This window comes from Giraffa tippelskirchi, chromosome 7, assembly GCF_054371585.1.
Source record: "Giraffa tippelskirchi isolate mGirTip1 chromosome 7, T2T-mGirTip1v1.2.pri, whole genome shotgun sequence".
NCBI classification, from domain to species: Eukaryota; Metazoa; Chordata; class Mammalia; order Artiodactyla; family Giraffidae; genus Giraffa; species Giraffa tippelskirchi.
This window is the reverse complement of record NC_137281.1, coordinates 110,878,672-110,903,411: the sequence shown is the minus strand read 5'-3', so window position 1 is coordinate 110,903,411 and position 24,740 is coordinate 110,878,672. Positions and strand designations below refer to the sequence as shown.

General features: G+C 39.9%; 1 protein-coding gene and 1 non-coding gene across 3 annotated transcripts in view; one reads left to right on the top strand and one right to left on the bottom strand.

Moving 5' to 3' along the window:
• LOC145512873 (uncharacterized) overlaps positions 1-24,740 on the bottom strand; it is a 606,383-nt gene that overhangs the window by 31,653 nt on the left and 549,990 nt on the right. The window lies entirely within an intron of this gene.
• On the top strand, positions 2,768-2,839 carry TRNAC-ACA (transfer RNA cysteine (anticodon ACA)). The gene has a single exon. It is a non-coding gene; the product is annotated as a tRNA-Cys (tRNA).

Below are 24,740 nucleotides of genomic sequence, written 5' to 3'. Positions count from 1 at the left end.
CAATAGTTTTAAATATGAAATGAACACTTAGGATCAAAATCAAAGGAAGTAATTAGGCGTGTGCAAAAATTTTTCCCTTTAGGATATTCACCACAGCAATATTTACAAACAAAAGAAAACCTAAATGATCAACAATAGAAAACTGTAGGAACAATGTATGCACATGAGTAATTTTCATATAGTTATTAAAACAGTTTACAAACAATTTATTTAGTAGGATCCCATGTATACGTCTGTATATTTGCTGAAAGGGAATACAGCAAAACATTTAGAGTACTAACCACAAAAGTGTGAAAATATGAGTGATTTAATTTTTCTTTCTTTTTTAACTTGTCTCGTGTTATTTTTGTTTTTAACTAACTCTAAACTTTCTCAAGTTGGACACTTTGTTATCTGAGTGTTTATTTTCTTATCTGTAAAATAGTAACAGGCTCAGTCACTCAGTTGTGTCTGACTCTTCACAACCCTATGCTCTGTAGCCCGTCAGGCTCGTCTATCCATGGGATTTCCCAGGCAAGAATATTGGAATGGATCACCATTTCCCAGGGATCAAACCCATGTCTCCCATTTCTCCTGTATTGCAGGCGGATTCTTTATCAGTGAGCCACTGAGGAACCTGTTAAATAGTAAAAAACACACTAAATTCATCATAACGTTATTTGAGGATTGCTAAGTCGCTTCAGTCGTGTCCGACTCTGTGCAACCCCACAGACGGCAGCCCACCAGGCTCCGCCGTCCCTGGGATTCTCCAGGCAAGAATACTGGAGTGGGTTGCCATTTCCTTCTCCAGTGCATGAAAGGGAAAAGTGAAAGTGAAGTCGCTCAGTCGTGTCCGACTCTTAGCGACCCCATGGACTGCAGCCTACCAGGCTCCTCCGTCCATGGGATTTTCTAGGCAAGAGTGCTGGAGTGGGGTGCCATTGCCTTCTCCGATTTGAGGATTAAGTAAGATAATTTATACCCGTCATGTCTGTACTTCTTTTGTATCTTGGAAAAGTGACTCTTCTTTATAGTTCTATTTTCTTATGTATAAAATAGGAATAGTGGTTCCAAATAGGAAAAGGAGCACATCAAGGCTGTATATTATCACCCTGATTATTTAATTTATATGCAGAGTATATCATGAGAAACGCTGGGCTGGAAGAAACACAAGCTGGAATCAAGATTGCCGGGAGAAATATCAATAACCTCAGATATGCAGATGACACCACCCTTATGGCAGAAAGTGAAGAAGAACTAAAGAGCCTCTTGATGAAAATGAAAGAGGAGAGTAAAAAAGTTGGCTTAAAGCTCAACATTCAGAAAGCTAAGATCATGGCATCCAGTCCCATCACTTCATGGCAAATAGATGGGGAAACAGTGTCAGACTTTATTTTTTTAGGCTTCAAAATCACTGCAGATGGTGATTGCAGCCATGAAATTAAAAGACGCTTACTCCTTGGAAGGAAAGTTATGACCAACCTAGACAGCATATTAAAAAGCAGAGACGTTACTTTGCCAACAAAGGTCCTGGCTTTTCTAGTAGTCATGTATGGATGTGAGAGTTGGACTGTGAAGAAAGATGAGCACAGAAGAATTGATGGTTTTGAACTGTGGTGTTGGAGAAGACTCTTGAGCGTCCCTTGGAATGCAAGGAGATCCAACCAGTCCATCCTAAAGGAGATCAGTCCTGGGTTTTCATTGGAAGGACTGATGTTGAAGCTGAAACTCCAATACTTTGGCCACCTCATGCAAAGAGTTGACTCATTGGAGAAGACCCTGATGCTGGGAAGGATTGGGGGCAGAAGGAGAAGGGGACGACAGAGGATGAGATGGTTGGATGGCATCACCGATTCAATGGACATGAGTTTGGGTAAACTCCGGGAGTTGGTGATGGACAGGGAGGTCTGGCGTGCTGCAATTTATGGGGTTGCAAAGAGTCGGACACGACTGAGCGACTGAACTAAAAAATCATAGGATTGTCAAAAGGATGGAATTGTGTGATTAGAACACTGACATGGTGGACAATATTACTGCTGTTGCTATTGCTATTACTTTTGCTGTTGTTGTCTTTGCTATTGCTTTTAGCCCCTTCAGTGCCTTCCCCTTGAGAGCCTTACTGGTCCTAACTCTCCTTTTCTCAGGGATATACTTGAGAGTTGAAATGTTCATTGATAATAATAACTGAATGTCCCTCTTTTCCTGGTAATAAATTTATAACAGGAATACTTACTATCATTACTATAAAAATTAACAGAAATCAATCACTAATATCATTAATTCTCAGTGAAGGAGGAGAGAAAATTGGAGCCTATGAGTCTCGGGGCATCCCCATCAGATTGTTTGCCCTTTCTGGGCTGAGGAAGGGCAGAAATGCCTGGGATAACATTCAGAGATTTTATGACTTGTACGAATATATTCAAGTACTGAAAACTGACAAGTCTTATAAGGGTAGTAAATTAGAAATAATAATGAATTATAACTGAATAACAAAAGCAAACAATAACTTTGCTATATAATACCTTATTATATTTTGAAACAATTTATGTTCAATCATGCCAGGAGCTTTTATATAAAGGAAAACAGTGTTGACTAGTAGGTGTTTTCTATCCTTGGGAGTGAATATTTAAACAATCTCCATGGTGTAACTATGAACTCAGGAGATGTGAAATTGTATCTTTAAAAAGCATACCAGGCTTCTTTGTTGGATGAATAAAAAATAAGAAGATATACTTTCAAAAGTGTGAAATAATGAATAGGGTGGGACATTCAGGTTTGCTTGGTGGCTTCCCTGGTGGCTCAGATGGTAAAGCATCTGCCTACAATGCAGGAGACCCGGGTTCGATCCCTGGGTTGGGAAGATCCTCTGGAAGGAAATGGCAACCTACTCCAGTACTCTTGCCTGTAAAATCCCATGGACGGAGGAATCTGGTAGGCTACAGTCTATGGGGTTGCAAAGAGTCGGACATGACTGAGCGACTTCACTTTACTTTTCAGGTTTTCAGAACAATTGTAACCATCTGATTATAAATCTTCTTTTCCTCCTTCTCCCCAAAACATAAAATCCACAAAGAGAACAAATAAAACTACCCAAAAAGAAAGTACAACTTCTGTATTGCTAGGAGAAAGAAAACTCTACTGCCTTCAAATTAACTATGAGTAGGAAAATAATGTCCAAGAGATCTTGCTGTTGATCCACTGCTAAAGCATATACATGCAAAGAGTGGATGAGGAAAGGCTTAAAAGATTCAGTGATAAAAAAGCAGACAAGAGTGGATGACTCAGAGGAAGCTCTGACAAAGTCACCTACAAAAAGAAAGCACAAGACTTCCCTGGTGGTACAGTGAATGAGAATCCTCTTGCCAATGCAGGGGACACAGGTTTGATCCCTGGTTCAGGAAGATTTCACATGCCATGGAGCAACTAAGCTGATGCACCACAATCAATGAAAACTACTTGCTCTGCGGCCCATGATCCACAGCTACTGAGCCTATATACCACAACTATTGAGCCTGCGCGCTGCAACTACAGAAGCCTGTGCACCTAGAACCTGTGTTCTGCAAAAGAGAAGCCATTGCAATGAGAAGCTCCGGCACTGAAATGAAGAGTAACTTGCATTCACCACAACAAGAGAAAGTGTGCTTACAGCAACAAAGACCCAGCACAACCAAAAATAAATAATAAACAAAAATTTTTTTAAAGTAGAAAAAGAAATAAAAACTTATTTTAAGAAAGGAAAGCATAGCAATAAATGCCAAAATATGAACATAGATAGGGACCTGGTCATTCAAAGCCTAGGCTGTGAAGAAGGGGCTTAAGAGTGTTACAAAATCAGAAGTGTCAGCCTTGGAGAAACAGTGCTTCTGGAGGGGGAGTAGATAAATATAGAGAAGGTGTTATCACTTGATGATGATGCAGTGATGAAAAAAGAAGGAAATATGAGAAAAATTAAAGATTCTTAAGAAATGAAAGGGAAACTAAATGTGAACTTCTCTGTCCACCAACAAAATCATCATTGAAAAAACCTTGCCAAAGAAGACAAAGCTGACAGAGAAAGCTGTTCTCTAACTAGAAAATCTATCCATGAAATAAATAGGACTAATAAAAAAAATACTCTGTCTACACAAAGTTACTACAAAAAGTCAAAGGATGTGAATAAAATTCTGCTGCTGCTGAAAAATCCCCCCTACCCCAATGAAACATAAATCTGAAAAAAACTTTAACACAGCATTCTCAGTGGAATTAAATATCCTCAATCAAGATTAGGGGTGGTGAGAAAACGTGAATCAGAATTACAAAAGCTAAGAACCCAAATGGACAGAAAAAGGAAATATTAAACACAAGCTAATGGAACTCAGGAATGAAATAGAAGAAAAAGACAAAATAATATCAAAATGCAAATGTAATTTAAGAGTACTAAGGTAGGCAGGTAAACAACCAAGAGAATGAAAGCAAGATTAAGTAAGAAGTAAAACAGGTTAGAGAGAAACTGGTTGAAATGGAAGCCAGGCAAAGGAGATCCTACATGAATATAATTGTGGTCTGAAGAAGAAACCTAAAACAATAGATCAGGTGTAATATTTAATACTAAAATCTAAAAAAAATAAAAAGCATTTCTAAAAAAATAGTGAATACTCATACATCTCAATACTGAATTACCAATGGACTGACTATGAGGTGTTGCTTTCAGACACTGCTGGGAGCTTTATATGATATACAGCATATTCATCACATGATTTTTCTAAAGTCTGAATGATTATGAATTCCAAAACATAATTTCCCCAAGGGCTCTACATAATGGATTCCAGAATGCTTCTTCTACTACCATCATTACTACGAGTCTTGCTAAGAAGTCCCCCAAATAAAACCAATCAGAGAAAGGGAGAATAATATATTGCCAACATTTTTTTTAATAGCAAAGAATTGAAAACAACTAAAACTAGCAGTAGAAAAACAATTACATAAAATACAGTCTACTAAATTGATAAAATTTCTGTAGTTATTTATGATGATTCTGTAACAATAAAGGAAAAATACTTATACTACAATGTTAAGCAGAAAAAAATAGGATATAAAATTCTAAACAGGTTAGAATTTAAAATATACTACTCGTTTGGTAGTGCAAATGTTATGGATTAAGGGGACATGTAGAAGAACAAAAACAAGTGACTTGGGGAAATAGTAAGATTTTAGGTAATTATTTTCCTAATTTAAACAAGAAAATCTGCATGCTATTAAACTATTTAGGAAATATCCAGGATGACATTGAATTTAAGGTTGCCTGAAAATCAAGATGGATGGGTCATGGTGGAGAGTTCTGACAAAATGTGGTCCACTGGAGAAGGGAATGGCAAACCACTTCAGTATTCCTGCTTTGAGAACTCCATGAACAGTATGAAAAGGCAAAAAGATAGGACACTGAAAGATGAACTTCCCAGGTCGGTAGGTGCCCAATATGCTACTGGAGATCAGTGGAGAAATAACTCCAGAAAGAATGAAGAGATGGAGCCAAAGCAAAAACAACACCCAGTTGTGGATGTGACTGGTGACGGAAGCAAGTTCCAATGCTGTAAAGAGCAATATTGCATCTTGACAGAACCTGGAATGTTAGGTCAATGAATCAAGGCAAATTGAAGTGATCAAACAGGAGATGGCAAGAGTGAACATCGACATTCTAGGAATCAGCGAACTAAAATGGACTGGAATGGGTGAATTTAACTCAGATGACCATTATATCTACTACTGTGGACAAGAATCCCTTAGAAGAAATGGAGCGGCCATCATAGTCAACAAAAGAGGCTGAAATGCAGAACTTGGATGCAATCTCAAAAACGACAGAATGATCTCTGTTCGTCTCCAAGGTAAACCATTCAATATCACAGTAATCCAACTCCATGCCCCGACCAGTAAAGCTGAAGAAGCTGAAGTTGAACAGTTCTATGAAGACATACAAAACCTTCTAGGATTAACTTCCAAAAAAGATGTCCTTTTCATTATAGGGGACTGGAATGCAAAAGTAGGGAGTCAAGAAACACCTGGAGTAACAGGAAAATTTGGCCTTGGAGTACAGAATGAAGCAGGGCAAAGGCTAATAGAGTTCTGCCAAGAGAATGCAGTGGTCATAGCAAATACCCTCTTCCAACAACACAAAGAAGACTCTACACATGGACATCACCAGATGGTCAACACCAAAATCATATTGATAATATTCTTTGCAGCCAAAGATGGAGAAGCTCTACACTGCTGCTGCTAAGTCACTTCAGTCATGTCTGACTCTGTGCAACCCCATAGACGGCAGCCCACCAGGCTCCGCCATCCCTGGGATTCTCCAGGCAAGAACACTGGAGTGGGTTGCCGTTTCCTTCTCCAATGCATGAAAGTGAAAAGTGAAAGTGAAAAGTGAAAGTGAAAAGTGAAAGTGAAGCTGCTCAGTCGTGTCCGACTCTTAGTGACCCCATGGACTGCAGCCTACCTGGCTCCTCTGTCCATGGGATTTTCCAGGCAAGAGTACTGGAGTGGGTTGCCATTGCCTTCTCCAGAAGCTCTATACACCCAGCAAAAACAAGACCGGGAGCTGCCTGTGGCTCAGATCATGAATTCCTTATTGCTAAAGTCAGACTTAAATTAAACAAAGTAGGGAAAACCACCAGACCATTCGGGTATGACCTAAATCAAATCCCTAATGATTATACAGCGGAAGTGAGAAATGATTTATGGGACTAGCTGTGATAGACAGAGTGCCTGATAAACTACGGACTGACGTTTGTGACATTGTACAGGAGGGAGAGAGCAAGACCATCTCCAAGAAAAAGAAATGCAAAAAAGCAAAATGGCTGTCTGAGGAGGCCTTACAAATAGCTGGGAAAAGAAGAGAAGCCAAAAGCAAAGGAGAAAAGGAAAGACATACCCATCTGAATGCAGAGTTCCAGAGAATAGCAAGGAGAGATCAGAAAGCCTTCCTCAGTGATCAGTGCAAACAAATAGAGGAAAACAATAGAATGGGAAAAACTAGAGATCTCTCCAAGAAAATTCGAAATACCAAGGGAATATTTCATGCAAAGATGGGTTCAATAAAGGACAGAAATTGTATGGACCTAACAGAAGCAGAAGATATTAAGAAGAGGTGGCAAGAATACACAGAAGAACTGTACAAAAAAGATCTTCACGACCCAGATAATCATGAAGGTGTGAGCGCTCACCTAGGGCCAGACATCCTGGAATGTGAAGTCAAGTGGGCCTTAGAAAGCATCACTACAAACAAAGCTAGTGGAGGTGATGGAATTCCAGTTGAGCATTTCAAATCCTAAAAGATGATGCTGTGAAAGTGCTGCACTCAAGATGCCAGCAAATTTGGAAAACTCAGCAGTGGCCACAGGACTGGAAAAGGTCAGTTTTCATTCCAATCCCTAAGAAAGGCAATGCCAAAGAATGCTCAAACTACCACACAATTGCACTCATCTCACACGCTAGCAAAGTAATGCTCAAAATTCTCCAAGCCAGGCTTCAGCAACACGTGAACCGTGAACTTCCAGATGTTCAAGCTGGTTTTAGAAAAGGCAGAGAAACCAGAGAGCAAATTGCCAACATCCACTGGATCATCGAAAAAGCAAGAGAGTTTCAGAAAAACATCTATTTCTGCTTTATTGACTATGCCAAAGCCTTTGACTGTGTGGATCACAATAAACTGTGGAAAATTCTGAAAGAGATGGGAATACAGACCACCTGACCTGCCTCCTGAGAAATCTGTATGCGGGTCAGGAAGCAACAGTTAGAACTGGACATGGAACAACAGGCTGGTTCCAAATAGGAAAAGGAGTACGTCAAGGCTGTACATTGTCACCCTGCTTATTTATCTTATATGTAGAGTATATCACGAGAAATGCTTGGCTGGATGAAGCACAAGCTTCACAATCTGGAATCAAGATTGCTGGGAGAAATATCAATAACCTCAGATATGCAGATGACACTACCCTTATGGCAGAAAGCGAAGAAGAACTAAAGAGCCTCTTGATGAAAGTGAAAGAGGAGAGTGAAAAAGTTGGCTTAAAGCTCAACATTCAGAAAACTAACATCATGGCATCCGGTCCCATCACTTCATGGCAAATAGATGGAGAAACAGTGTCAGACTTTATTTTGGGGGGCTGCAAAATCACTGCAGATGGTGACTGCAGCCATGAAATTAAAAGATGCTTTCTCCTTGGAAGGAAAGCTATGACCAACCTAGATAGCATACTAAAAAGCAGAGACTTTACTTTGCCAACAAATTTCTGTCCAGCCAAAGCTATGGTTTTTCCAGCAGTCATGTATTGGACTATAAAGAAAGCTGAGTACTGAAGAACTGATGCTTTTGAACTGTGGTATTGGAGAAAATTCTTGAGAGTTCCTTGGACTGCAAGGAGATTAAGCGAGTCAATCCTCAAGGAAATCAGTCCTGAATATTCATTAAAAGGACTGATGCTGAAGCTGAAACTCTAATACTTTGGCCACTTGATGCAAAGAACTGAATCATTAGAAAAGACCCTGATGCTGGGAAAGATTGAAGGCAGGAGGAAAAAGGGATGACAGAGGATGAGATGGTTGGATGGCATCACTGACTCAATGGACATAGTTTGAGCAAGCTCCAGGTGTTGGTGATGGACACGGAGGCCTGGTGTGTTGCAGTCCACGGGGTCGCAAAGAGTCAGACACAACTGAGCCACTGAACTGAACTGAACTTCTCTAAATGTTTGGTAGAATTTACCTGTGAAGCTATCTGAGCCTGAATTTTTGCTTTTGGGGAGCTTTTTGTCTTTCATTACTGATTCAATTTCATTACTAGTAATTGGTCTGCACATATTTTTATTTCTTCCTCATTTAGTCTTAGGAGATCGTATATTCTAGAAATTTGCTCTTTTCTTCTATGTTGTCCATTTCATTAATATAGTTGTTTATAGTAAAATCTTATGATTTTTGTATTTCTTTGGTGTCAACTGTAACTTCTTTTCATTTATGATTCTATTGATTTGGGCCATCTTTATCTTTTTTTGATGAGTCTGGCTAAAGGTTTATCAACTTTGTTTATCTTTTCAAAGAGCCAGCTCTTAGTTTCATGCATCTTTTCCATGATTTTATTAAATTCTGTTGTTTAGACTAAACTTAAAAGTTTTTGCACAGCAAAGGTAACCATCAGCAAAATGGAAAGACAGCATACTAAATGAGAGAAAATATTTGCAAATGATATGACCACAGAATATATAACTAGCTCATACAACTCAGTATCACAAAAACAACCTGATTATAAAATGGGCAGCCAACCTGAATGGACCTTTTCCCAAAGAAGACATACAGATGGCCAACAGGCATATAAAAACATGCTCAATACTGCTAATCATGAGAGAAACGCAAGTCAAAAGCAATGAGATATCACCTTACACCTATCAGGATGGCTATCATCAAAAAGACCACAAATAAACAGTATGGAGGTTCCTCACAAAATAAAAAAGAACTACCACATGATTTAGCAATTCTACTCTTGCATATATATCCAAAGAAAATGAAATCATTAATTAAAAAAGACATGCATCCCAATGTTTATAGTAGCATTATTTACAATGGCCAATATATGAAAATGACTGTGTCCATCGACAAGTAAATGGATAAAGAAGATGTAGTGTATAAATATATATATACAATGAAATACTAGTAATTCATTAAAAAGAATAAAATTATGCCATTTGCAACAACATGGGTGGAATGGAAGGGTATTATTCTTAGTGAAATAAGTCAGGCAGAGAAAGACAAATACTTTATGTTATCATTTATATGTGGAAATGATATAAATTCAGCAAAGTAGTGGATATAATAAAACAGAAACAGACTCACACATACAGAGAACAAGCTAGTGGTTTTCAGTGGGGAGAGGAAGAGGGAAGGGCAATGTAAGTTTCTACACCTTAAATTAATAGAATATTGTTAATCAATTATTATTCAAGTTTTAAAAAAAAGATTAGAAGGGTCAATTCTATGTAGAAATCATAAAAGAAGCAATTATTCTGTCAAAGTCTCTTGGTCTTCCTGGTTAGTCTAACACTTGTACCATCAGACATGTGGACTCACATAATCACTGTGGTCACCATGCTTCAGGAATAGGCCTGTCCCTAACATTCGCTGGGTCTGTGGCATGAATGTAAGTGGAGGCCCACATATAACAAGTCCAAATATTTAAACGCATCAGATGTCTAATGAACAGTTTGATCAATTATGTTTTGACAAATAATGACAGAACTGAAAAATATGTGAAAAAATATGGGTTTTGTCTGACTAAAAATAAGAAAATTATTGAAGATAATTTAATAATTGCCTATGCCTGAGTGGTCTTTTGATGAGTTTTTGGTACTTAGAAGATTAATAAGATACTGCCACATACATTTAATGAATTATATATCAATTCCATATAATTTCTTTTTCTGGTCTTTATACACAAAATCATTTAGTTATGATATTTTATCATCAAGATTTTGATTGAAATGGTGTCCTATGACAGTCATGATCTAGAGGATTACAAAGATAAAATAAAAATATATTTGGTCATACAAAATGCAATCAATGTAAAAAATGGCATCCCAACAAATCCTTCACTGCAGTGGACCTCTGAGTGACAATGCCTATGGACCATGGACATCACAACATATAGGCTGGATATTGTACTACTGCCTTTCTGCCCAGGCTGTCTGAGGCCCTCCAGAGACTGGTAATGTGGGCCAGGGACTTCCTTACTTAGTTTATATCAGCTGTCTTTGAAGTGTTTCTCACCAGCCCAAGAAAAGCAGGAAATCAGTTTAGCAGAGGGAAATAAACAGATGGACAGAGTCATTTATTTTGAGGGGAACTCTGTGCTGTTTGAATTAAAGTAATGAGCACTTTACGAAGCAGTGAAGCTGTTTTTACATTTCATTTGAGTAATTCAAGATGTAAACAGAGCCCCATGGCAGATGAGCAGTTCCAAACTTCTTCAGCTTTTGAATATTCTAATAAAGGACTGGAGAAGGGAATAGCCTCCCTCTTACAGAAGCCATAATAATAATAATATTAATAGTAATAATGATGATGATGTTCTCAACAATAGCATCTTCTTATTGAGCATTATCGGGCTTCCCAGGCGGTGCTAGTGGTAAAGAACTTGCCTGCCAATGCAGGAGACATAGGAGACACAGGTTCAATCCCTGGGTTGGAAAGATCCCCTGGAGTAGAACCCACTGGCAACCCACTCCCGTATTCTTGCCTGGAGAATCCCATGGACAGAGGAGATTGGTGGGCTGCAGTCCATAGGGTCACAAAGAGTAGGACACGACTGAAGTGACTCAGCATGCATGCACACATTGAGCATTATGGCATACAGGCCCCATGTAAGACACTTCTGTATGCATGATCTTTAATCCTCATCATACCTCTGCAAGTTCCTACTTAAAGAAGACAAAACTGAGTCCTAGAAATTGAGAAATTTGTTACGGTGTCAGAGCTGGTAAGTGCTGGCACTGGGATCTGAACCCACTTCTCTGTGATTCTAAAAGTCTCACTCCTTCTGCTGTCTTAGGCTGAAGAGGTTCTGCTGTCTTCCATCCTCCACTTCAGCATGTTTGCTTTGCTTTTGCTTGAACTTAACTGGTTTGTTACTGATGTTCTGCAGCTAAACTAACAAGCAAGGCAATAGCTTATATTCTGGCTTGGGTTCCAATAGCTTCTAGTTTAGGATATTCAGTGACTTACCCAATGCTTCCAGGTTTCACTTTCCCATATTTTATAGGAGCTAAAGTTATCCTTCCCACCTACAGTAGTGAATGAAAAAGCATTCTTGTTTTTTCTTTGTAGACTCATTGCTAGGTCAAAAGTACAATTATGTGACAAGCTATTCACATGGTACTAATTATAGCACAGCATAGTATAGAATAAAATAGATGAGTATAGTATGTATTAAATACTAGTATAGTACAGTACAAAACAGTTGAGTATAATACGTATAAAATACTAGTATAGTACAGTATAAAGAACAGAAGAGTATAGTACATATTAAATACTAGCATAGTATGGTACAGAACAAGTGAGTATAGTAAGTATTAAATACTAGCATAGTATAGTACAGAACAGACAAGTATAATATATATTAAATATTAGCATAGTACAGTATAGAACAGGTGAGTATAGTTCACATTAAATACTAGCATAGTACAGTACAGAGCAGGCGAGTATAGTATGTATCAAATACTAGTATATATATAGTACAGAACAGATGAGTATAGTATGTATTAAATACTAGTATAGTACAGTATAAAGAACAGCAAGGTACCTTCTGTGCAGTGTTCTCTGCTTGCTAACATTACATTGTGGGGGAGTAAATTATCTTAAAATGTACATTTTAAAAGCAGAGAAAACATTCATATATCACATAACAATAATTTGCATTCAATAAGTTCTATAAGAATTTATTTATTGGGTACAAACTGGGTATAAATAAATAAGAATTTATTTATTTTTTATATGCATCAGACTCTATAGTAAGAACAGGGTCAGAAGGTGAGAAGAGGAGAGATGTGACAAAGTCATATTCTCTAAAATCAGTTCTAAAGATATCTTGGCCTTTGGTACCTGTGTCCTCAGGCTGCTAGCTCAGCCTCTTGGGTGACAGCTATTGCTCCTGATACACAGGCCTAGAAGTTCAACCTTCTGAACCCCAGGTGGTTCTGGGAAGCAAACTGAGTATACTGCATTGTAGTGTGACTCCATGAAGTTTGGGATGCTGACTGTCTTATTCAACTTTGTATCCTTGGTACCAAGCATTACTATATGGGGCAAAACAGGTGCTCAATAAATGTTTGCTAGTGAATATGTAATACAATGCTCTGCATTCACCAAAACAGGTTAAAAATGCATTTAGAGACATAAGGAGAAATTTGCTATTATTATTAATTGAAAAATGATTAAGCAGTAAGTATGACACTACTTTGGGCTTCCCTGGTGGCTCAGTGGTAAAGAATCTGTCTGCCAATGCAGGAGATGTGGGTTGGATCCCTGGGTTAGGAAGATCGTCTGGAGAAGGAAATGGCAACCCACTCTAGTATTCTGGCCTGGGAAATCCCATGGACAGAGAAGCCCGGCAGGCTACAGTCCATGGAGTTGCAAAGAGTTGGACATGACTTAGTGACTAAACAACATCAATAACATAGTCTATCTTCCTTTTGCAAGAGAAATATATTTAAGTACAGAGAAGCACATATACACACATACATCCTAGAAGAATACCTAGACAAAATATTGGCAGTGTTTATATCTTGGCAATGAGACTTTTAGATGTCCTTAAGTTTGATTTAATTATCTTTATCTTCTTAATTGATAATAACCATTGTTGTTGTTGTTTAGTTGCTAAGTTGTGTTCGACTCTTTGAGACTCCATTGACTGTAGCCTGCCAGGCTCCTCTGTCCATGGGACTTCCCAGGCAAGCATACTGGAATGGGTCATCATTTCCCTCTCCAGGGAATCTTCCCGACCCAGGGATCCAACCCACATATCCTCCATCGGCAGGCAGATTCTTTACCACTGAACCAACCATGCATGTCTTCTAAGTGTTTATGCTACTAGAAGGCATTTCCCTTATCAGCCATACATTTCAACAGCTCCACATGCCTGGAAATAGGGGCATATACATCTTTCTAGACAGGAGAAGCATTGTTGCTGGTATCATGGAAATTTGATATTAAGGGGAAAGAGGGAGCCTCTGTTCAGTAATGAGCAAACAGTACTCAGGCTGTGAGTTTGCCAGTTGAATTTTCATATCTGTATGAAAGTGAGTGCTGGATGTTCATAGTTTTAGGTTCTTGGTCAGGGCAGTTTTGAGACTCAGATTAGCTTGGCGCTTCTGTTACCACTGAGCTCATGAGAGAGGGCTTCCCTGGTGGCTCAGTCAGTAAAAAATCCGCCTGCAGTGAGGGAGACTTGGGTCGGGACGATCCTGATAAGCCAGGTGGCAGACTGGTGGAGCACAGGCACAGATTAGATTGAAGGTTAACTGAGTATGTGGGCATGGGTATGCTTTGTGTATCCCTGAGACTATTTCTTCACTGGAAAAATAAGGAGACTGAAGCACATGATCACTAAACTTTTCCTTGGAATAATAAATATGGGATTCTCTTTCCACAGTGATATCCCCTTGGGCTTTGACCTCTTAAAACAAGAAAGGCTGAATTGATTGGTTTTGAAGACCTCTGACAGTTCTCACCCAAAGTGAGACCTCTGACAGTTCTCACCCAAAGTGCCTGTCTACGATCTGAGGGGCACTCCTGCCCTGGGGACAAGGGATCCGTACTTCCATCCTGAGCTCAGCCAGAGATCCAGAGTTCTCACTGAAACATTCTTGACATGAAAGTATGTTCAGCGTAAATTGTTATGAGGGGAAAAAATACAAAGCGAATTTTTAACAGAGATTCACTTTGGGAGGTCAGGTGATAGAGATATCCAGAGCAAGAGGATGTTGAAGGTTAACTTCCTGGGATTGAAAGACCTCTGTTCTGTATGTATGCATGGTCTGCTCAGGTAGACCACCTCAGGGACGATGGGGTGAAATGGGTATTGCTCAACTTTCTAGAGGACTTTTTGTGAGTACTGCTGCTGCTGCTGCTGCTAAGTTGCTTCAGTCGTGTCTGACTCTGTGCGACCCCACAGACGGCAGCCCACCAGGCTCCCCCGTCCCTGGGATTCTCCAGGCGAGAATACTGGAGTGGGTTGCCATTTCCTTCTCCAGTGCATAAAAGGGAAAAGTGAAAGTCAAGTCGCTCAGTCGTGTCCGACTCTTAGTGACCCCATGGACTGTAGCCTACCAGGCTCCTCCGTCCATGGGATTCTCCAGGCAAGAGTACTGGAGTGGGGTGCCATTGAGTACTATATATATATACATATGTATATATATATATATATATATATATATATAAAGCACTTCAGTCAGGTCAGTTCAGTCACTCAGTCATGTTCGACTCTTTGAGACCCCATGAACTGCAGCACCCCAGGTTTCTCTGTCCATTACCAACTCCTGGAGCTTGCTCAAACTCATGTCCACTGAGCATAGGGGTTGATAAGCACAGGGGACTACAGTAGTTATGGCTACTGTAACTTGTAAATGTGATCCACAACTTTTATTTTTTGCCTCTTACTGCACTGACCATTCCACTCCTGCCTCCTGGGCTGCTGCTCTGACTTTCAACCTCCTCCTATCACTTTCCTATACCTAACACCTTCCTTCTTTGTATGCAGAGATAGCGTGACACAGGGAGGCCAGTGGGATTCACATGGTTAACCCAGGGCAGAAAGTATACAGTGTCAATATTTAGAGTGGCACTATTTGACCGATGGTGGTTTTTCCCTCTGCAGAGTAATTACTCTGTGTTTGGACTCTCAGTTTTCATAAAAGAAACTTGGCTTGCTAGAGATTACATATACCAAATGAACCTAAGCTTGAGTAAATGTTGAATAATAAATTAAAATGAAATTGCTGCTTGTGATGGGCCTTCCATGACTTTGTGTGGTTTTGGAGGCAATCATGCTTATGTCAGCCTCCTTGAACATCAGAGATGTCACACGCAACAACCTGGTCAGTGCTTCATTTGGCTGAAAGATGGAGAAAGTTCTAGAGATAAGCAGAGGCTCTTTCTTTATTCCCCTGACTGCAAATATAAGCTGTCTAAATCTTTATACTTAGGTGCCAGAAACTCTCATAGGACAGGGTCTTCAGAGTTGCTCTCAGATCTGTGACACACAGCTGCTGAATGTTGACATCACAGATTGTAAAGGGTTACATCTCTCAGGACACACTCAAGGGTATTTAATGTTTAGCTTTCAAACATGCAAATGGAATAGAACTGGTAAAAGCCACTTTATCCTAAACCCCTCAAAAGTATTTAAAGTCCCCATGTCCTTAAATTTGATTTGATTCTATAAGATCTGGACAATCTCCCCTACAGATCACTAAAGAGGCAAAAAATAGGGGTCACATAATATCTGGAGTAAATGTGAGTTTAGTCCTTGGGCAACTAAAGAGGGAGATAGAGATAATGAGCAGAGGATCCTCTGGGAGAGACGCTGAGGGGTGAGGCGGGGACAGTTTATCCTGGGGGTGGTAGAGTATACACCTAGCCTAGTTGGAATTAAGAGAGAATGTGGTTCTGATCTGTAGACAGACAATCCATGATTGGGTTAATCAAAACATATATGCTTTTTAGAACAAAGATCTTTGCTGAAAGGAGGATTATTGTGTTTTTCTTAGACCCCAGCCCTGTCTCTGAACCCAAAGCTTCAGGGCCTTCCAACCTCTGCTCAAAGTCATTTTCTGCCATCACCCAAGGGAGCTGAGTTAGAAAATGAGTTCTTTTAACTCACTTCAATTTGGAAAGTATTTCTTGTGCATCTTTCATGCTACTAGAAACTGGGGAGACACGGGTGAAGATGCTGTCCTTATACTCAAGGAACTCACAGGGAGACAGATGCCCAGTGAACACTGAGCTCCTCTTGTGGGCTAAATGAAAAATCAAAGGAGTATCCCCAAGCTAGCATGCTGCAGTGGACAAAAGACTGTACCTGCTCTGGGATGTCTGTTTAAGACTCTGAGGAGCAGCAATGTAATTGCAGGCACTGGGAGTAGGTGGGAGCAGTAGGAGGTAGGTAGGGTTGCCAGATTTAGCAAATAAAAATAAAGAACACCAAGGTATATTTGAATTTCAAATAAACAACAGATACTTTTTTAGCATAAGTATGTCCCATGCAATATACTAAATTTGGGGGGTTATTTATCTGAAATTCAAATTTAACTGAGAACCTGGGATTTTAGCTGGCAACCATAATGGCACAGGACTTGTCTTGAACCTTTAATTGCTTAGCATTTCACCAAAGACTGAGACAATGTCAAGGTAGAAAGGTTTCCTCAAAGGAGGTCTCATCCAAGAGCAGGGTTTTGAAGACTGAAAATTAGTACCTAGGTCTTAGTCATTCAAAGTGTGGTCTATAGACCAGCAACAAAACATTACTTGGAAACTTTTGGAAATGCCAAATCCCAGGCATAACTCCAGATCTTGGGAATCAGAATCTGCATTTTCACTAGGTTCCTGGCAACACATTAACATCTGAGAATCCCTGTTCTAGGCAAGAAGGAGTAGAAGGTAAGAAAGTACATTAAAAAAATAAATGGCATGAGTAAGTGCACAGACACCTAAAATAGCACGGTGGTTTCTGCATGGAAAATCAGTCATTTGTCTGATCCTCTACACACAGCCTTAAGGCTATCTATCTATCTGGCTGTGATGGATCTTAGGTACAACACTTGGAGTCTTTGTTGCATCATGCAGGATCTTTCACTGCAGCTCACAGGCTTTGGAGTTCAGGGGCTCAGTAGTCATGGCACCCAGGCCTAGTTGTTCAGTGGCATGTGGGCTCCTAGTTCCCTGACCAGGGATCGAACCTGAATTCCTCTGCACTGGAAGGCAGATTCTTAACCACTGGATCACCAGAGAAGTCCGAGCCTTAATGCTATCTTGCACTTTATTTTTTGCAGAGATATTTTTCTTCCCCTCTCCATTATAGGAAGCATGAGGGCCCATTTTATTCTTACTTAGCAGGTGATGAATAGTGAAAAATTTATAGACATAAAACTTAGTTACAACATTACAATTAAACTAAATTATTTTCACTCATGTTCAAAAAGCACATGAAAAGTTAGTATGTAGTGTGCAGTGTGTTGCACCCTCTGCAGAGTGAATAATTTTACCGCCTATTAGGTAATGTTTCTACATTTTACAAATGAGGAAGCTAAGATCTTAAGATGTTGAGTACTTACAAGTTTCAAAGGCAGACTTTTAACCCAGGAACATCTGATCCCCCCAAATTATGCTTTTTGGCTATCGCTTTCCGATAATTGTAAACAAGGTGATTTTTTTTTTAATTTAAAAAAAATGGAAAATTAAGGTTAAACACATTCAGCTTTGGATATTTAGCTATATCAGGAGGCAGGTTTTTCAGGTTTGGGTTTGGTATTTGGGAAGAGGGCAGCATTAACTTGTTCATTGCAACTATACATCCTTGTGTGTATGTATATTGATGGCCTCATTACTGGCCTAACATTTTCTCTTCTGTTCATTTATCTTAATTTCACCCTTCCTTCAAGGCCCTCCTAAGACCCTTTCTCCCTCAAAAGGCCTTCCTCCACAATCAGAGTTCACAAAGGGAGCCCTAGCTCCAGCCCCTCCTCCCAGTTCTTTGTTCTTAATTGATTATGTCTGTGGATCTTAACTTTCCCCTCAGCAGTGGAATCTTTTTAAAAAATACAGTCAATATTATGCACAAGCCCCATGTGAAAAAAGAAGTGGAGTTCTGAAATATCCTAGACCCTCCATACTCAGCTCCCCCCCATCTCCCAAAGAATAAATGGGATACACGGGGAGCATATTTTTGAAGGAAATGGGTCTGTGTTACTTGCACTGCTGTCTCCATTTGTTTCCCTTCCCACAACTGTCTATCTTCCTAAGTAAATAAAAGTCCCTTGAAGATGGAGAATACTAATTATTATGGCTACCACCTAACTCAAATCCCAAAATGCACTCATGTACTCCTGGGCAAAAGAGGGTAGACTATCTGAAGTCCAATCATGAAAAACCTAAATTATGATGATTTTATACTTTTGTGTATCCTCCCATAATTCATAGTATGGTTTCTTCCAAGTGAAATATGTTTGATCAATCCCATACATGCTGATTAACTGACTGCTGTATGAAGTTAAATGGATCATTTTAATATTGTTGGCTGAAATATATTTATTTAAATTGTATAAATTGACTGTACCCTTTATAACAGCAGGTTGTCAGTGAAAAATGTTTTCTAAAACTTAGAAATAGTAGGAATAAGAGCAACCTACATGCAGACAGCAAAATAGCTGCTATCCAATTTATAGGTTGTGGTGTTTCTGTGGAAATAAATATGTAGCTAGACATAGTGAATTATACACATCTAAATTCTGAGAGGGATTTCACTTGAATATACTCCTTGCTTAAGCATTTAAAAGTTTCTTCTGATACCTTAAGGATAAGTAATTCAGTCTAATAAGATAGGTAATCACTGTAATGAAAACATTGCTGTAAATTCTGATGGACACATGAATTGGCGTCTTAGTTTTAAATGGAAGGCTCTGTCACAAGGAAAATTGTAGTTTCTCCAAAGTTAAGTGGGACAACTAGAATGCTCATGCAGCCATTTGTCTATTTATTTATTCACCAAACATTTATTGATCAACTTATGAATGCCAGGCTCCTTGCTAAACACAGGTAGTTATGCTGTAACATAATACATATATTCCTAAAAAAACCCTCGTATTCTGTTAAAAAAAAATAACAAAACTTGGAGGTAAAATAAAGTTAGAACAGGCCACTCAAGACCTAGGTGATTTGGGGACTTTCCTGGTGGTCCAGTGGCTAAGAATCTGCCTGCCAGTACAGGGGACACGGGTTTGATCCCCACTTCAGAAAGATCTCACATGTCATGGGGCAACTAATTTTGGGGGGCAACTATGCCCGAGTGCCACAACTAGTGAAGCCCGCATGCCCTACCGCCCGTGTCCACAGCAAGAGATGCCACTGCAATGAAAAGCCCACGCACCGCAACTAGAGAATTACTCCCATTCACTACCACCAGAGAAAGCCCGCAGGCAGCAATGAAGACCCAGTGCAGCCAAAAATGAACAAACAAATAAATGACCTAGGCAATTTTGGAAACAGAGCATTAATAAACACAAGTAACAATAAATAAAGGTGTTCTAAAAAGATACAGCATAGTTAAAAAGACATGTCACATTTCTAAAAAACTAGAATAAATACTTATTAAATAAGTAGCTTTCAAAAGGTGATGTTATTAATACTTGGTAGAAGTGCGTGTGAGGTGTAAGGGAGGCAGGGCTGCTCAGTTAGGGAGGTAGGGCCAAGGTATGGAGGATCCTGCTACAGACACTCGCAATACAGTATGAAGATGGAGCCAGGAGGAAGAGTAAGGTAGAGTAGTTTAGCTTTCCTGCAAACAGACCTCGAGATGAGGATCTGGATGTAGGGCGTTTACTGAGAGGTGACCTCAGGAAGCACAACACGGGAGGAGCGCAGTGAAACAGGGAAGGGGGAAGTTGCTTCCCTTTATTAAGTGGCATCGCTGAGGAGCCACTATGGTGGGTAACTGGGACTCAACCCCAAGTGGGACCCTGGCGGGTGGCAGATCACTCCTCAGACACTAATTCCCTGGCACTTCTTGCCAAATACACAATCCACGCATTCCCTTTCAGAGGGCAGAGAATACCCTCAGTGAGGGAGAGTCAGACCGTGACTGACTGGTCCTGAAATCTTTTGCAAGCGAAGCTAGTAGAAGCATGTAGGCTGGAAGGATCCTGGCAGGAAACCTACAGGGCCTCTGAGGGGACAAATGGGGATTCTACACACTGAGGCGAATTGGCTTCGGGTTCAGCGCGGTGTTCTTTCATGGCTTGCTAGAGTCACTGTTTCAGTCTGCACTGCTGCTGTTTGGTGGAACAAGACTAAAGAGTTAGACGAATTGCCTACAAACCAATGAGACTTCCACACGACACAGACACCATAACCGTGTATGAGCTCATGTGCATCACAGAGACCGTGTGCTATAAAAGAACAGATGGTACTGGATTACCGCCTTTGAGTAAAATTCTGAACAGTCCCTGATGGCAAGAAACTTCCAGTCTAGTGAGAGAGACAGGAGTTCACAGCTCAGTGAGATGCACACTGTGGCAGAAGATGGTTCAAAATGTTATATGCATCTCCCAAGTGAGTCCCCCATCCACTCCCAGAGGACCAGGGAAGGGACAGTTAAGTTCAGTCCTGATGGATAACCAACAGGGAGATGGGAAGGACAGAGGAAGAGACGCTTAGGTGAATTCACGAGTGAGGAGTCAGGGTGAACTTTCAATGTCTGTTGAGAAGCCTTGTCTCCCACTTCCATGAAGGTCACTAGAGACCCCTGGATGTCAAGGTCCAGCTTAAGTAAATGGGAAACACTAGACTCAAGCAATTGAGATCCTCGGAGAAAAATGTTAAGCCCTAAGGTAAGTGCTCAGTCCTATCCCTGCATCACACAGAACCTGCCTGGCTGCCTGGTGTTGGATAAATAATAAATACCAGTCCCTTCTGTCCCTGGGATCAGTGTCCTGCCTTGACCTTGCTTATCAGATCAGGTAAGAAAGCGAGGTACTCCTTACCACATGTGGTCATTACATTTCCCATGGCATTTTTGCAAGAGGCCGGGCTGCTCCCCTGGCTGCTGTCCAGGTAGGTAATTATCTTGCCTCCTGTTCTAACTCCCTGGTGGTTTCAGTTGTAGGAGAGAGCCTCCTTCACTCCCACGTGATTGGCTGCCGGTGCTGAAAGGTTTCATTCTGGAAATCTGTTACCTTCTGCCCCGGAGCTCGGCTGGCATTCAGGGGTGGGAAAGGGTGTTTGAGGACAACTTGGCCAGGTCTATACTTACTAAGAGAAGTGGAGAATTGAGACTGATTTCCTGGTAAAATGAGCACTAAATGTAATTTTTTTCTTTTCTTTCTTTTTTTTTTTTTTTACTGTATGACTTCATTGTTTAAAAATACGAAAAACCGGATTGTGCTCAGAAAAGAACAAGTTCCCCATTCAAAACTACTGACATAAAATCTGTATTCTTTAACCTTACCACAAGAGTATGCTATTTTGGCAAACTGGCCAATAATTATGGTGGTCAATTCCTTTGAAGGTGACACACCTGAAGAATGGGTATTTGAGTAGAGATGTACAGAAAAATCTATTTATCAACTTACCTCTCTCTTTCTCCCTCTCTCTCTCATTATCTTTCTTTATCTATCATCTACCTATATTTATTTTTCTTCCTTCCTTTCTTTCTTGCTTTCTATCCATCCATCATCTGTCATCTACCATCATTGCACACATAGCCTTTTACCTCCTTCTATATAGATCCTTCATAGATACCCATCAACCCACAGTTGATGGTGTTCGCAGTAGTTCAGCCAACAAACAGTTTCTGAGTACCCACAGTTGCACGGCCATATGACTTGGGAGATATGAAGAACTATAATGATAATACCTTCCCCTCTGTATACTTCCAAGCAGTAATACAATATAATAAGACCAGCTCCAAAAAACATTAGACCTGAGTTTAAATTCTGGCCCCATTACCTCTGAGACTCTGAATAAGTCACACAATCTTTCCAATCCATAAGTTATTCACCACTAAATGAGGAATAATAATATTGGGACCTAGCTTACAGGGCAATAACAGATTAAAATGAGATACTGAAATTAAAATGCTAAGCATTGCATCTGGTACATAACAGGGCTCAATAAATGTTTGTAATCATTACTATAATAAAACCCACTAGGCATATTGGGAAGATCCCCTGGAGGAGGGCATGGCAACCCACTCCAGTATTCTTGTCTGGAGAATCCCATGGAAGAGGTGACTGGCAGGCTATAGTCTATAGGGTTACATAGAGTCGGACACAACTGAATCAACTTAGCATGCACACATGCACATATATACAAAAGCAAGACTGAATTGCCTGGTTCTGCCCTTTTGTCTTCCCCCAGCAGCTCTGAGATGAACTGATGCTCTGCAGCCACAGGATGGTGGTTAAGAACATGGCTTTGTGGTCAGATGAACCTGAATCCCAGGTTGGAATCCCAGCTTTGTTACTTATTAGCTCAATGACCCTGGATATGTTAAACAACCTCTCTGAGCCCTGGTTTCCTCATGGTAAAACAGGATAGTTATAGGATAAAATTCACGAACTATTTATAGTCACAATTCATAGGCTCTATACCTACCACATGGAGAAGGCAATGGCACCCCACTCCAGTACTCTTGCCTGGAAAATCCCATGGACGGAGGAGCCTGGTAGGCTACAGTCCATGGGGTCGCTAAGAGTCAGACACGACTGAGCGACTTCACTTTCACTTTTCCCTTTCGTGCACTGGAGAAGGAAATGGCAACCCACTCCAGTATTCTTGCCTGGAGAATCCCAGGGATGGCGGAGCCTGGTAGGCTGCCGTCTATGGGGTCACAAAGAGTCGGACACGACTGAAGCGACTTAGCAGCATACCTACCACATGAAAAAAAAAGTGAAAGTGTTAAGTCACTCAGTCATGACTGACTCTTTGCGACCCCACGGACTGTAGCCTGCCAGGCTCCTCTGCCCATGGAATTCTCCAGGCAAGAATATTAGAGTGGGTGGCTGTTCCCTTCTCTGGGGACTCTTTCCGAGCCAGGGATTGAATCCAGGTTTCTTGCATTACAGGCAGATTTTTTACCGTCTGAATCACCAGAGTATACCTACCACATAGAGAGCACTAAATAAGCAGCAGACCTTAGTATCAGAGATAAGCAGTAGAGAGCATTTGATGATTTGACCATAGGAGTCAAAATGCAACTGCTTTTAGTATCTTTATCAACCAAAAAATATCTGTTATTGAATATTTACCTAAAGCTCAGTTGAAAGAAATACTGTCCCTGGAGGTCTCATGAAGGGTGGTCCTCCCTCCACATCCGGAAACCAGGCTGGGCCATCTTGTAGGAACAGGCTCCTACTGACTGTAACTTTGACGTTAGGCTACTTGCTTACATTGGGGAACAAGGCAGCTATCATTTGCATGAAACTCACAATTGAGTTTAAGCAAGAACGTTGAAATCAAGGTTACTCTTTCAAACAGTGTTCCTATTTGATGACTCACAGGAGGAAAACCCTTATGTTTCAGTTCCTTGAAAAGTTGGAAATTTTTGCATTACCTTTAGTGACTTCATTGAAATGTAGAGTGTGCCTAACTGATATTAACCTTGACTTCCTTACTAGAGTCTCTGTTTTCTCTTTATCTTGTTTTCCCCTTCAGTTTAATATGTTTTTGCACTCCACATATGCAAGCTGTCGCAAATGCTTTGCAGTACAAGGTGGAGAATAAATAAATAATGAAATGAAATATTCTTGAGTTCTAACATTATGTTCTGCAGTGTTTGGATTATTGTCCAAATGGAGTCGACCTATGACCATAAAGAATCCTAAATTTGCAATGCTTCTTATCTGTACTGTAGGCTCTTACCAGAGCATTTTGACTTAAAGAATCTTCCATTACCTAAGGACAGTTACTTAACTAAGACTTAACTAAGATATAAGTTAACTTAACTAAGATAGTAAGTATCCTTACTTAACTAAGACTCAGGTTTTTAAAATTATAAAATATGAACAGTTTTATAAATCTAATGATGATAATGAAAGTTACTAACTTCTTAACACCTATGACATGTCAGACACTATGCAGAAAACTTCACAAATGTCCAGACATATTTGATCTCATAATAACTTTATGATACACTCACTGACACAATTTACACAAGAGGACATTGACATGCAAAGAAGTTTTCTGCCCACAAGGACACAGCTAAGAAGATTATTGGTTGAATCCAGAAGAACTCATACTATGGCACTCAGAACCACATTCATATTGTTGTTGCTGATTTAGTTTCAGCAATATGACATTTTCTGTTATAATTAATTCAGCAAAAGAACATACATGCTGTGAACCTGATTTTGGTTATGAAGTTTTGCTTTACTTATAATTTTTTATATAATATAAAATTAGAAAGAACTTGTACCTCATTTTATGGTTGTATATTTTACATGTTATCATAAAACTAATTTAACAGTGAATCA